General features: G+C 41.0%; 2 pseudogenes; both read right to left on the bottom strand.

Annotated features, from left to right (window-relative positions):
- Nucleotides 1-2,259: 2,259 nt before the first annotated feature.
- Nucleotides 2,260-2,953, bottom strand: LOC140713109 (bifunctional phosphoribosylaminoimidazole carboxylase/phosphoribosylaminoimidazole succinocarboxamide synthetase pseudogene; annotated as a pseudogene).
- Nucleotides 2,954-3,071: 118 nt separating this feature from the next.
- LOC103219171 (bifunctional phosphoribosylaminoimidazole carboxylase/phosphoribosylaminoimidazole succinocarboxamide synthetase pseudogene) lies at nt 3,072-3,770 on the bottom strand (annotated as a pseudogene).
- Nucleotides 3,771-13,786: the final 10,016 nt, after the last annotated feature.

Here is a 13,786-nt window from a genome sequence, read left to right as displayed (position 1 = left end):
CACGATCATGGCTCACTGTAGCCTTGACTTCCTGGGCTCAAGCGATCCTTCCGCCTCAGCATCCTGAGTAGCTGGGACTACAGGCACGTGCCACCAAACCCAGCTAATTTTTGTAGAGATGGGGTTTCACCATGTTGCCCAGGCTGGTCTTGAACTCCTGGGCTCAAGCAGTCCGCCCACTTTGGCCTCCCAAAGGTCTGGGATTACAGGCGTGAGCCACTGCACCCGGCCACACATTGTATTTCTTAATGGTCTTCCTCATATAATAAACTTCCCTACTGAGTTTAAACTTTCTTGGTTTAGCTTCTCAGTACTTTCTGTTGTAATAGAGTACCCTCATGTAATGTTTACTCCCAAGTTAAATAGTCTGGATGTTTGTCCTTTTCAGTTTTTTTGGTTTGTTTTGTTTTGTTTTAATACCTACTTTTGCTTTCAGAGCTGGTTAGGAGAGTGTGAAGCTTTAGCCACATTGTGAATTTGCTTGTTAAGTTTTAGGTTGTTTCCTGGCTTTAGAGATCGTTGGGATTGCCTGATAAGGACAGCAAGGTCACAGCACTTACTTGTTTTAATTATGTCGTGAATAGTTTTTGTTTGGATCTTGGGGAGCATGTATTCACTAGTACATTTTATTTGTGTTCTCTAATTTAAAATTTTTTCATCTTGCTTGATTTTTCTGCAGCTAAATTAGAAATTTGTAGTTTTCCCCCTAAAAAATGCAATGATGTTCTTTCTGTGATTTTCTTGTCACCTTTCTTCCAAGGAGCAGTCGCTTCTAAAAGTCCTGTTTTGGATGGAAATCCATCATAAAGAGAAAATGCAATATCCTGAACTTGTAAATGTAGATTTGATAAAAAGGGTGTTTAATCATCCTGTCATCTGGTGAAATCTGTTAACCCACCCGTAGCAGCCTCTGTAGAGTTCTAGACCTCCAGAGTGAGGAGTAGGTGTGACCAGGAATGGCCCTGGGGGATCTCTGCTTAGCTACAGAGCTCTCCCAATCCCCAAGAGACTGGCTTCCATCTTAAATCTTTTTATTTATTTATTTACTTATTTATTTAGAGATGGGGTTTCGCTCTTGTTGACCAGGCTGGAGTGCAATGGCGTGATCTTGGCTCACTGCAACCTCCGACCCCTGGGTTCAAGCGATTCTCCTGCCTCAGCCTCCTGAGTAGCTGGGATTACAGGCATGCGCCACCACGCCCGGCTAATTTTATATTTTTAGTAGAGACCGGGTTTCTCCATGTTGGTCAGGCTGGTCTCGAACTCCTGACCTCAGGTGATCTGCCTGCCTTGGCCTCCCAAAGTGCTGGGATTACAGGCATGAGCCACCGCGCCCGGCTACCTTAAATCTATCTGATGTTCCCAACTAGGAAATTTTTTCTCCAAATGATTGTATCTGATTTTAAAGTAGAAATTGAAGGTAAAATAGGATTTATCTCAGTTCTTATCTCCCTTCAATCTATTCTTCATATTGTCAATTTTTTTTTTTTTTTTTTTTTTTTTTTTTTAAAGATGGTCTCTGTCGCCCAGACTGGAGTGCAGTGGCGAAATCTCGGCTCACTGCAACCTCCACCTCCTGTGTTCAAGCAGTTCTCCTGCCTCAGCCTCCTGAGTAGCTGGGATTGCAGGCATCCGCCACCACACCCGGCTAAATTTTTATTTTTTCAGGAGACAGGGTTTTGCGCCGGGCTGGTCTCACACTCCTGACCTCAAGTGATCCACCTGCCTTGGCCTCCCAAAGTGCTGGGATTACAGGCATGAGCCACCATGCCTGGCCGTCAGTAATTTTTTAAAATGTCACTTCAATAAATGCCTTTCCTCTGTCATAAAGACCAGACACCTTGCTGTGGCCTACAAGAGACAGGATGATCCAGCCCTTGCCTCCCTTGCTCTCATCTCTAGCTAAAACTGCACTGCTGTCTCTGCACTCCAGCCACTGGCACTTCCTGATTACTTGGGGCATGCTGTACTCATCTTGCTCCCAGCTTCTGCCCATGTAGGTGCCCTCTGCCCTCAGCACTACCTTTCTCTACTTGGTTTATAGACTGCTGTCCTTCAGATCTCGCTTGAAATGTCACTTCCTTGGGGAAGCTGGCTTACACTCTCAGGACTCGGTTAGGTTCCCCTGTCAGACTCTTCCTATGTCACCATGTTTCTATTTTTCACAGCACTTACCTGTTTTAATTACGTCGTGAATAGTTTTTGTTTGGATCTTGGGGAGCATATATTCACTAGTACATTTTATTTGTGTTCTCTAATTTAAAATTTTTTCATCTTGCTTGATTTTTCTGCAGCTAAATTAGAAATTTGTAGTTTTCCCCTGAAAAAATGCAATGATGTTCTTTCTGTGATTTTCTTGTCACCTTTCTTCCAAGAAATCCATGTGCTCAAAGTGCTTGCTTGCAGTTTGCCCCATAATAAGTCATTGTTCAATCCAAAGATCTGAGCAGCAAACTGAGCTGATCCTTCTGGAGAAAGTATGGTTGAACAGCCGAGACCACTGTGTAGTTGAAGAGGAAACCACATATCCTGAACTCCTCAGTCTGGTGTGAGGGGAGGACAGCAGATAACTAAATGCGCAGTGTTCCCAAGCATCACTGATCCCAAACCATTGCTTCAGCCTGCCACTGCCACAAATACAGTACGACTGCCACCCCTTCATACTCAGCTTTAATCCTCAGAGTTTCATCTGGTCCTTTATGTGCAGATGTTACTCGAAGTCCACATGGAATGCCAAAATTTCTACAGGCCTTGATTTTTTTCATGGTGACTAAGGTCAGAAGTAGAACCCATCAGTACTATAACACTGCACTGACTTTCTGATTTCAAAAGCAACTCTAATCTCTACAACCCATGCAAAGTTTTTCTGTACCATTTGGAACCCTTCAAGAGTTACACTGAAGCCTTGATACGACTGTTTATCTTTTGGCCAGAAGTGGTGGCTCACGCCTGTAATCCCAGCACTTTGGGAGGCTAAGGCAGGAGGATTGCTTGAGCCTGGGCAACATGGCAAGACTCCGTCTCTATTTTTTTTTAATAACATTTTTAAAAGGATGATTAAAAGATTGTCTTTATTGGCTTTGATCTCCTGATGGTCACTGTCTCTAGGAATCATTACCAATAACATCAGTGAGAACAATTTCTTTGCTGGTCACATCAACACCAAATTCATTCTTCATATCAACCAGTGTACAGTTCTAGGGGGCAACCAGGATGTCTCCAGTATTTCAAAACAACCTATGTGGCATGACTCATGATATCCACTTCAGTTTTATACCAAGTGCAGCAAAGCCAAATGTTGCTGCAGTTAGCTGTTCCCTAGACCACTGTGGGTCATGATTGGCATCATCCTTGAAAAATATCTCCATTTTAGGTGGGTAAAACTCATATCCTTTCTTGGCACCAGGATTTCTTTTGAGTAAAGAACCAGTGGCTATTCTTCTGCAAACCGTTCAGTTGGAATTATTTCACACTGGGGCACAATGAAAGCTGTCTCCTCACATTTTCTGGTGAAAGCAGTTTTAATACCTGCTTCCTGTAACAACAGAAAAATGCAACTGGGAATTTTATTTGAGGCTGCGACTCTTCCTTCCAGGTGATTCTGACTGCATCTCCCGCTGTCGTCTGGCCTTAGACTGCAGGAGGACTCTTCCTGGCCTGTTTAACAAACAACTCATAGACCTCTTTTGTTTTACCTTCACACAGTTTTTAGCAATGTTCAGTACCTCAGCCATCACCGTTATCCTGAGTGGGATGAGAGTTGCACCCATGCTGAGAGGCAGAAATCTCTGTTGTGAATACTTGATACCTGTTGCTTTATTTATTTATTTATTGACACAGATTCTCACTGTCACCTAGGCTGGAGTGCATTGGTGCAGTCTTGGCCCACTGCAGCCTCAGCCTCCCAGGCTCAAGCGATCCTCCCATCTCTTGCCAGTACCTGGGACCACAGGTTTGTGCCACCACACCCAGCTAAATTTTGTAGTTTTTTGTAGAGACAGGGTTTCACCATGTTGCCTAGGCTGGTCTCAAACTTCTCAGCTCAAGTGATCCGCCCACCTCACCCTCCCAAAGTGCTGGGATTACAGGTGTGAGCCACTGTGCCTGGCTCTGTTGCCTCTTTAAAAAGCTAGTCCTGGCAGGGCACAGTGGCTCACGCCTGCAATCTCAGCATTTTGGGTGGCCAAGACAGGAGGATCTCTTGAACCCAGGAGTTTGAGAGTTCAAGTCCAGCCTAGGCAATATAGTAAGACCTTGTCTCAAAAAAAAAAAAAAAAAAAAATCAAGAATGATGGGACACATGGATATTCAGTATCACAGCATTCTGGAATATCCTATGAAATGACCAAATGAAGGTCAGCTTTCATTTGTTAATGGGTCATGGAGGTCATTTAAGGAAAAGGTACATTTTACAATACATCTCAAAGTACTGAATTGTTTTAGCTTGGGCTTCTATAACAAAGTACCATAGACTGGATGACTTAAATCAGGGTTCCCCAACCCCCTGGGCCATGGACAGGTACACATCTGTTCAGAGCCAGGCCACACAGCAGGAGGTAAGCAGTGGGTGAGCGAGCAGCCTGAGCTCTGCCTCCTGACAGATCAGTGGCAGCATTAGATTCTCATTGGAATGCAAACCCTATTGTGAACTGCAAACGCAAGAGATCTAGATTGTGTACTCCTTATGAAAATCTAATGCCTGATGATCTGAGGTGGAACAGTTTCATCCCAAAACCATTGCCTCGCTCCACCTATCTGTGGAAATACTGTCTTCCATAAAACCAGCCCCTGGTGCCAAAAAGGTTGGGGACCAGTGGCTTAAACAACATTTATTTTTCACAGTTCTGGAGGTTGGGAAGTCCAAGATAAGGAGCCAGCAGATTTGGTTCCTGGTGAGGGCCCTCTCTCTGGTTTGCAGAGGGCTGTCTTCTTGCTATCTCCTCACATAACGGAAAGTTCTATAAATTAGTTATCTTTATAAGATTACTAATCCCATCATGGGGCACCTCTCTCATGACCTCTTTAACCCTAATTACCACCCTAATTACAGGCCTCACTTCCATACACTATCACATTGGAAGTTAGGGCTTAAATATACGAGTTCAGTCCACAACATAAGCTGCATGATTGATGAGACTGTTCTTTATTCTCCTTTAGTTTCCAAACACTGCCAGCGATCCCTTACTCTGAGAAATGTCTAGCCAATTTGAGCTAAAACACTTGTGCGTGAGTCAGGATTCAGAGGTACAGGCACTCCATTTTTCTTACCCCTCCTGTCACTGTTTCTGAATTGTGGAACTCAGTTGAATGAAATGGACTAGGAAAAGCAAGAAGAAAGTATTGTTTAGAATAGTTTGTCGTGGGCCCCTGCTTTGTTACTGTTAGAAGCACCTTTAAGGCAGTGACTGTTTACACTATTTTAGGGCAGCTCACCTCTATAGCTGCTCTGCCTTTCATCAACAGAAACAAACTCAGTTCAGGTACTCTTTATTAAGCAATTCCTTCCTTCTGATGTACACTAAAAAATGCATTTAGTTACACTGAGATGCTCTTTATTTGTTTCAGATAATATGAAGAAAAATAAACTATTTCTCTTTCAAGGGTCATCATATCTATAATAGGTGGTTTATAGTAAGTAGCTTTCTTGTTTCCTTGGGCAAAAGAAGCTTCAGAATTTTTCTTAACCCTCTCAGTTTTCTGGGGAAAGTGGCTAAACAAATTTCCAGCTTTTCTCGGGCTTCCCCTCCTCACTAAATAACAATGATAGAGTTCTGAGATGGACCAAGAGTAGGAAAAAGTGGGTACAGTTGGAAACTGAGGATCTTTCATTTGTAATCTGTGCGTAAAATATGGAAGTAAAGAGTAAAAAAAATTAGGAGATGAGGGCCTCAGTTTGAAGATACAGTTGATTTGGTTTTTGGTAGAGATGGGGTCTTGCTATGTTGCCTAGGCTGGTCTCAAACTCCTGGCCTCAAGTGATCCTCCCGCCTCAGCCTCCCAAAGTGCTGGGATTATAGGCCTGAGCCACCATGCCCAACCAGCAACAGGTTTTATATACCTTGAGAAAGTTAAAGGGGAGTCCAAGAAGATTAAAGTTTTGCTGTTGCTATCTAGAGCTCTTGAAAGCTTCTGCCACTTGTGATCAAAGAACAGGAATGCATGTTGTTTGTGTCTGGGAGCAATACCACACCTATTTGAGTCTATTTCAACTCAAACTAGAGGAAAGCAGAATCCCCAATAATTTCAATTTGTGCCTTTTACAGTTTTTTCCTCATTTATTTTATTTAGCGAATTTGTATTACACCTACTCAGTATTGTAAAACTGCCATTTTAGGACAAATCATTTTTAGTTAAGAGGTTCTAAAATTATGGAAAATAAAGAGCATTGGCTGCCCCAGACAAGTTCCAAAGTAAAAATTAAATATCCCTTGATTGCTCCATTACCTCCCAGGCTGGATTATGTCCCTTCTGTGCCAAGTGATAACTGTTTCTTGCCTGTCTCTAACTGCATGTTTGTACTGTATCTCCCAGGACAGTGTGATCTCCTTGAGGGCAGGGTCTGTTTTTCAGATTTCTGTATCCACAGATTAGAGGTTCTCATAATAAATATATTTAATGAAGTAATGAATCTGATCTCTGATATTTTCTTTATCAATTATTCTCCTTGTTTCAGAAATACTTTTAATTTCTTAAGAATTTCTTTTAGAAATCATCAAGAGGAATACATAATGGATAATTTCACTTATATGAAGTTCTAGAAGAGGAAAATCTATAGCAGGAAAAAAAAAGAACAGTGGTTCCCTCTGGGAGGATAGGGGCAGAAGTTCACCTGGAGGAGGCAGGAGAGAACTTGCTGGGATGGTGCTCGTGGTCTATATGTTGACAGGAGTTTGGGTTACACAGGTGTAAGTAATGTAGAGTTAATCTGTGTACTTCATTGTATGTAAATTTTATAACAACAACAAAAAAAACAAATTTTAGACTCTAGTCAATGATGTGCATGTGAGGACTTTTAGAAGGATGAGTACAGGTGTCAGCAATCTAAAATGCATCAAAAAATAAGATGGATTAGGCTGGGCGCAGTGGCTCATGCCTGTAAATCCCAGCACTTGGAGGCCGAGACAGGTGGATCACCTGAGGTCAGGAATTCGAGACCAGGCTGGTCAACATGGTGAAACCCCGTCTCTACCAAAAATACAAAAATTAGCCAGGCATGATGGTGGGTGCCTATAATCGCAGCTACTTGGGAGGCTGAATCAGGAGAATCACTTGAACCTGGGAGACAGAGGTTGCAGTGAGCCGAGATTGCACCACTGCACTCCAGCCTGAGTGACAGAGAGAGACTCCGTCTCAAAAAAAAAAAAAAAAATTAAGATGGACTGATGGATATAGTTAGTTAAGGGATAAAATAAGTAAAATATTAATGGTAAAACCTTGGTAAACAGTGTTCACTGTAAAATTCTTTTAACTTTGCTATTTGGATATTTTCATAATAAAATGTTGCAAAAAAGCATTAGGGGATTTATCATTATTGCTGAATACTTGACAAATTCCGTTTAACTCTTTTAGTATGCTATTCTTAGATTGCTATGAAGTTATAAGATACCACTGAAATACTTGCAAGAAGGGAATACAAGCCTGTGGCCTAGCAATTTACTTGTCTTCCCCACTAATGATGATAATACGGCAGTTCCCTCCCACTCAGGTCTGGACTATCCCCCCCGGATTGTGACAGGGCTGGTGGCTAAAACAGAGGCTGATCTTTCAAACATTCTTTCCTGCTGGGCGTGGTGGCTCCCGCCTGTAATCCCAGCACTTTGGGAGGCTGAGGCAGCTGGTGAGGTCAGGAGAGCGAAACCATCCTGGGTAACATGGTGAAATCCCGCCTCTACTAAAAATACAAAAAAATTAGCTGGGCGCGGTGGCGGGCGCCTGTAGTCCCAGCTACTCGGGAGGCTGAGGCAGGAGAATGGCGTGAACCCGGGAGGCGGAGCTTGCGGTGAGCCGAGATCGTGCCACTGCACTCCAGCCTAGGTGACAGAGTGAGACTAGGTCCCCAAAAAAAAAAAAAAAACTTTCCCAAGACTGCCCAGTGATAAGGGTAAGTCTACCCACCTCCTGACTAGCAGGGACCAGGCTGACCAGGAAAATTATGATTTTCCTGCAATACACTGCAACTTTCAATAAATGCCAGGAAATCTTTCTTTTAAGTACGTACATTTATTAAGTACGCAAGAAAAAAACCATTTAGGTAATAACTGCTTAAGAATAAATGCAATGTGTCCAGAACAAATCTGATGCTCTGTATTTTAACTTTAAAAAAAAAAATCACAGTTAAACTTGTATCCTTCATTTTACCCCAACAAAAACTAACTTTTTTATAGAGAAGGACTTTAACAAGTAATGTCAACAAGGCATTCTAAAATACTCATAATTTTAACAGCTTGCAAGGAGACAACTATTTTTTTTGAGACAGGGTCTTGCTCTGTTGCCCAGGCTGTAGTGCAGTGGCGTGATCTCAGCTTACTGCAACCTCTACCTCCCAGGTTCAAGTGATTCTCCTACCTCAGCCTCCTGAGTAGCTGGGACTACAGGCATGTACCAGCACGCCCGGCTAATTTTTTGTATTTTTAGTAGAGACAGGGTTTTGCCCTGTTGGCCAGGCTAGTCTTGAACTCCTGACCTCAGGTGATCTGCCTGACTCAGCCTCCCAAAGTACTGGGATTATAGGTGTGAGTTACTGCACCCGGCTCCCCGGAAACAACTATTTAAAAAAACAAAACAAAACTTTTTTTTAAGGCTAAAAAGTGTTTTGAGTTGTGTATGCCCTGCTTAAAGTTTCAGTTGTTCCTTTTCTGGATTTATTGCTATTGTTAGCAACAGTTGCAGCTATTTACAGTTCATACCAGGGAGTGTTAATTTCTGTAGCTGCTCTCTCATTTTGAGTTAAAAGATAAGCTACACAGTACCAGGTCTGTTCCTGAGAAGGTAAGAAATCTTAGCTTAGTTAACTGCCCAGTAATGTAAATATCATGTTTTTGTTTTGTTTTGTTTTTTGAGACGGAGTTTCACTCTTGTTGCCCAGGCTGGAGTGCAATGGCGCGATCTCGGCTCTCTGCAACTTCCACCCCTCAGGTTCAAACAATTCTGCCTCAGCCTCCCGAGTAGCTGGGATTACAGGCATGCGCCACTACACCCGGCTAATTTTTGTACTTTTAGCAGAGATGGGGTTTCAACATTTTGACCAGGCTGGTCTCAAACTCCTGACCTCAGGTGATCCGCCTGCCTTGGCCTCTCAAAGTGCTAGGATTACAGGTATGAGCCACTGCACCCGGCCAATATCATGTTTTAATCGGGGAACTCTTAGCTCCAGTTCAAGAGGTGCAAACCTGATAATGTACTGGCAATGATGTAGCTGAAGGGACATACTGTTGTTCTTCTATACTGGCCTCAAAAAGGTAAGAGGTTCTCTAAATGGACTTCTGCTATCTACACAGAGATCCATGGCATCTGTCATCCATGGAAGATCTAAACCTTAACTGCATTTTCTGTATCAGTGGTTCTCACACTGTGGTCCCTAAGATCTATAGCATCAGTGGAGGACTAATTAGAAATGCAAAACTAGGGTTCCCACTCCAGACCTACAGAATCAGAAACTCTGGATGTGGACCCAGCAATCTGTATTTTAACACATTTTCCAGGTGATTCTAATGCACGATAAAGTTTGAGCACCACTTTTTTTTGTTCTCTGCCAAAAGGGAGGAGCCTGGAGGAGAACTCAGTGGACAGGCCCAGTGGTTGTTATACAAAAATTGGACTTTCCCAAGAAGGGATGAAATGCCATGAGGTAGGAGATAGCATGAAGTCTCTCCAAAGAATGAGAATGACACTCCCTGACTAGGACAAAGTCAGAGCTAATTTAATGCGGTATTACAGCTGATGCTTCTAACACTTGGTGAGAGGACAATGATAAAGCTCCCAAGAGTGCCTGCCCGTTGTCTTGAGTTCTCCTGTAGGGTGGGGGAGTCAGGGATAAGAACCTGATTCTAAGGCCTAAGATGGCAGTCTATTTCTGCCCAGTATACTCACTGGGACACACTGCCAAATAGAGATGATGCATAGTTTCCTTATCCTAGACACCAGATCACCACTGATGACTGATAATGTCTCTGTTAATACATCTACCTTTACCCCATCAGGAACCAGGCAATCCTATAATTATTCCATTATTGTGGAAAAAAAAAATACATGATTGAAGCCACACAGATCAAGAGAGAAACTTTTAAGATTATGGCTCTGGAAGCAATAAACCTTAAGTTTTAAGCTTGCTTATCTTTGTCCTTTAATAATATCGTGGATTTTTTTTCAGCCTGGTATGTAGTTTTTGCGATGCAGCAACCAACTGTACATAATGTCCCATAAATGTACATGTGTCATGATTTAAATACCTGTGTCAAGTTGATATCCTAAATAGTTATTAGCTTTTATTTAGTTAGTTAGTTTTGAGACAGGGTCTCACTCTGTCACCCAGGCTGGAGTGCAGTGGCATGATCAAGGCTCACTGCTGCCTCAACCTCTTGGGCTCAGGTGATCCGCCCACCTCACTGCCCGCCCCTCCCCCAACTTTCCCCAATAGCTGGAACTACAGGCTCATGCCACCATGCCCAGCTAATTTTTTGTTTTTTTTTTGTAGAGATAGGGTTTCACCACGTTGCCCAGGCTGTTCTCAAACTCCTGGGCCCAAGCAGTCTGCCCGCCTTGGCCTCCTAAAGTGCTAGGATTACAAGCATGAGCCACTGCGTCCAGCATTATTTGTTTTAAAAGTAGCATATGACAGCTATAAACCACAACAGCTAAGCCCTAGTAGATAAAGGTCTGGGGAATAAATGCACTTACGTGTTATAAGACAACTCTGAAAATGTTACTGGCCCTATACATGTAAGCAGAAGCTTTTCAACTTTTTCACAATGATATTAGAATAATTTTACCTAATTACAGAATACAGCTGCAATACATTTCTCTTACAGTATGACACCTGTATTCACAATGTTCTACATAGTTTGTAAGCAGGAAACATTTTCTCACTGAATTATCAAAGCTGTATAGCAACTGAAGTTAGGCTATGAAGTCAGACAGAACCAGGTAGGAATCTGACTTTGAAACTTACTAGGTATATGACTTTAGGTAAACTAAGCCTCAGTTTCTTCCTCTGTAAAATGGGAATAACTGTACCCACTTCATAAGAATGCCTTAAGGATTAAATAGTCCCTGTGAAGCGCTAAGGCTAGTACCCAACACTAGCACACAGTAAGCAAACAGAACAATAGCCCCTAAAGATGTCTATATCCTTAATACTCAGAACTTGTATGTAATGTTAAGGACAAGTGTTAGTTAAGGTTGCAAATGGAATTAAGTTTGCTAATCAGCTGGCCTTAAAATGGAGAGATTATCCTGCATTATGCAGTGGGCCCAATGTAATCACAAAAGTCAGTGTAAGTGAGAGAGGGAGGCTAGAGAATAAATTTCAGTGTCAAAGAAAGAGATTAGAATATGCTATGTTTGGCTAGGCACGGTGGCTCACACTTGTAATCCCAGCACTTTGGGAGGCTGAGGCAGGAGGATCACTTGAACCCAGAAGTTTGTGCCCAGTCTGGGCAACATAGTGAGACCCTGTCTCTACAAAAATAAAAAAAATTAAGTAAATTTTTAAAAAAACATAATATGCTTTTCTGCTGGCTTTGAAGGAAGAAGGGGCAATGAACCAAGGAATGCAGGTGGCCTCTAGATGCTGGAAAAGGCAAGGAAATGAATTCTCCCCTTAAGCTCCCAGAGGAAACACAGCCCCACCAACACCTTGATTTTAGCCCAGTGAGATCCATTTCTGACCTCCAGAACTGTAACATAAATTTTTGTTGTTTTAAATAACTGAGTTTATGGTAATTTGTTACAGCTGCAATAGAAAACAGATATACATTGTTGATTCATTATTATTAATGCATGCCAAATAATTATTTCCCTTTCAATTAAAAATATATTTCTAAATAGCCCAAAATATGTCAGTCATAGAGATAACAAAATAGTGATAATTAGTGCTATAGTTAGTTAAATCAGTTTGTCTGAATGATTAATTTCACAAAATAATTTGAGTTCAAAGGGATTCACTCTTTTTTTAATCTCTAATGATTTACCAAAAAGAGTATCCCAGATATGATTATAATATTCTGGTGAATGAAAATAATCTGGTAAAATTAACCATCAATCACACTGTTAAATAATACAACAAGAAAATGAAATTCTTGGGAACACTGTGAAAAATAGCATGTTCTAAGTTTACATAAGATTCAGTCACTGTAAACAGCTTGACAAAAGTAAAAATCTAAGAATGATGCTTCCCATTGATAAGAATACAATTTTCACTGAATAAAGAACTAATTTTAAAAACGCTACAAAACATATGCATACCAAATAAACTTGTAAATGGCTAGAACATTAGTGAACATATGTGAAAAATGCAATCTTAGTAAATGTGTTTTTAGTGTAAAATGCCAATTCTACATTTTAGATAGTGGCCTTCCCAAGATGAAATGTCCGTATACCAGCTGAGGCACAGTTTATCCCTGGAAGTACAGGAAGAAATTTAGAACTTTAATTTTTAAAAACCGTATCCTTTTAAACTTTCAATTTTCCTCTGTGTATGTTTTATAATGTACTTAACAGATCAGTACAATAGTATACCCATCATTTATAGATAATCAGAATTTGGATCTTAAGTTTTTTCTGATGGAGAGTGCATGATTGAAAAAGTCCGGAATATCACTAACAAGAATTACCAAGCCACTGCCTTTGTCATAACCTTGTGCTTGATTTTGGTCTAAAAATGCACATATAGGAAGTTCAAACAAAAAAATCTCCAGCAATTACTAAATCAAGTTTGCCGTCAACCTTTTAAACAGGTTAGCCACACACAAAGTGTGTCAAATGTTTCAAAGTAGCATTTATTTTTTAAAAAGCATGTTATGAGGTAGACTTATATCACATATTCACTGCATTTATAATATAAAGGATTTTTAAAATTAAAACCTTATATTTTTATGTAGGTATGTATATAGATAAAATAAACTCATCTACAACTCTACGTTCATCCATTTGAAAGACTCAAAACAATTCAATTAAAAAGGTAAAAATTATAGTTTTAGAAAGCTTTTGTAATTCTGAAATGAAGAACATTTGATCTGTCCAAAAATTTGCGGGAGCGAGGTGGTTTTAATTTTAGAAGTTATTTTACTAAATTATACATTTTATAGCTAATTCTCAATGAATGTGAATATCTTTATTAGAAGGTAGGTGAAAGATACTATAATTCTTTTATTATTTTGTACCCATCATGTCAAAATGATTACATCTAAGTAGGACCAGCTACATAACTTGTGAGCACAGTACAAAATAAAAATGCAGTGCTTTTGTTCAAAAAGTTGAGAATTTCAAGATGGCTATAGCAGACCATTAAAGTAAGCATGAGGCCTTTCAACTTTTTTTTTTTTTTTTTAAGACAATCTCAATCTCACTCTGTTGCCCAGGCTAGAGCGCAGTGATGTGCTCTCAGCTTACTGCAGTCTCAACTTCCTAGGCTCAGGTGATCCTGCCACCACAGTTTCCCAAGTAGCTGGGAGTATAGGTGCATGCCACCATGCCTGGCTAATTGTGTTTTCATTTTTTGTAGAAATGGGGTCTCATTATATTCCCCAGGCCGGTCTCAAACTCCCAGGCTCAAGCGATCTTCCTGCCT

This window comes from Chlorocebus sabaeus, chromosome 12 (genome assembly GCF_047675955.1).
Source record: "Chlorocebus sabaeus isolate Y175 chromosome 12, mChlSab1.0.hap1, whole genome shotgun sequence".
In the NCBI taxonomy this organism is placed as follows: domain Eukaryota; kingdom Metazoa; phylum Chordata; class Mammalia; order Primates; family Cercopithecidae; genus Chlorocebus; species Chlorocebus sabaeus.
The sequence above is the reverse complement of the archived record's forward strand: the minus strand, read 5'-3'. Positions and strand labels throughout refer to the sequence as shown.